Here is a 1,174-nt window from a genome sequence, read left to right on the forward strand (position 1 = left end):
GGATAGAGCAGGGTTTAGGGCTGTTGTGCATAGGGTCGCTATGAGTTGCAAACGACTCGACAGCACATAACAACAACTAACAATCATGGACTACTAGGAGAACAAACAGATTTGGCCTAGAGAGGGTGAAACCAGGCTGCTCCTTGGAGGCAAGGATTCTGAAGCTTCATCTGACGTAGTTTAGACATGTTGCAAGCTGGGATCAGTCCTTGGAGAGGGACGTCGTGCTTGAGAGTGTGGAGGGACAGCGCAGGAGAGGAAGACCCTCAATGAGATGGATTGATTCTGTGACTGGGGTAAGAGGAATAGGTGTGTCAGAGACAGTACAATTGGCACCTGATGGAGCAGGGTTTAAATCTATTATACACAGGGTCGCTATAAGTCGCAGGCAACTCAATGGCACATAACAACAACAACAACTCCAACACCACACCACAAGTACATCACTTCTTCTGTTATTTATTCATTTCAGATGCATAGGAGGTAATTGAAAAGACCATGACTTGGGTCAGGTGCCCCTCAGGCTTTAAACTGGCATTCTCAATCATTAGCACATTAGATAGGTCCCTGTCAACAGATTTTCCTGATGCAGCACATCTTTGCTTTCTTGACTGTCCCACAGGTTTCCAAGAACACTAACAGCTTTTCCCTGGACCAGTGTGACGAGTGGGCAAATAGTCAATAGTTTGCTTAGCGGTCAAGGGCTCTGGCCCCTGGGCTTTGGGATCAGTTAAGCAGACACCCTGCTATTCCTGGTACACCGGAAGTGAGAGCTCAAGAAGGTGTCTTTCCAGGCCTGGGATCCGAACCATGGTTCCCGGCCATGGTTCCCACCTGTGGCACCGGTGTCTGGTTGAAAGCAGAAGGCGCGTGCTTCCGCATGCCCGCACATCCAGGTTGCTCTCTGCTGACCTCAGGAGAGACTCAGTGCGGTGGACAAGGATCGTGTGTCCCTAAAGTCTGGAGAGCTCTGTGACATTAGGTTGCTAACGGAGCAGGCTCAGTGGCCCTGCTGCTGTTGACACCAGTTCCTAACTGCCTCTCGGGAGCGGTCTCACAGTGGTAAGAGAACTGTGCAGAGGTGGACCCGAGGGATCGTCCTTGAGCTGGAGCCTGGGGCAGACGTGGGTCCATCCACGGGGTTCACAGGAAGCAGCCACTGGTGTCCACTGGG

This window comes from Elephantulus edwardii, unplaced genomic scaffold (genome assembly GCF_000299155.1).
Source record: "Elephantulus edwardii isolate Elephantulus edwardi_28Jun2011 unplaced genomic scaffold, EleEdw1.0 scaffold00064, whole genome shotgun sequence".
Taxonomy (NCBI): domain Eukaryota; kingdom Metazoa; phylum Chordata; class Mammalia; order Macroscelidea; family Macroscelididae; genus Elephantulus; species Elephantulus edwardii.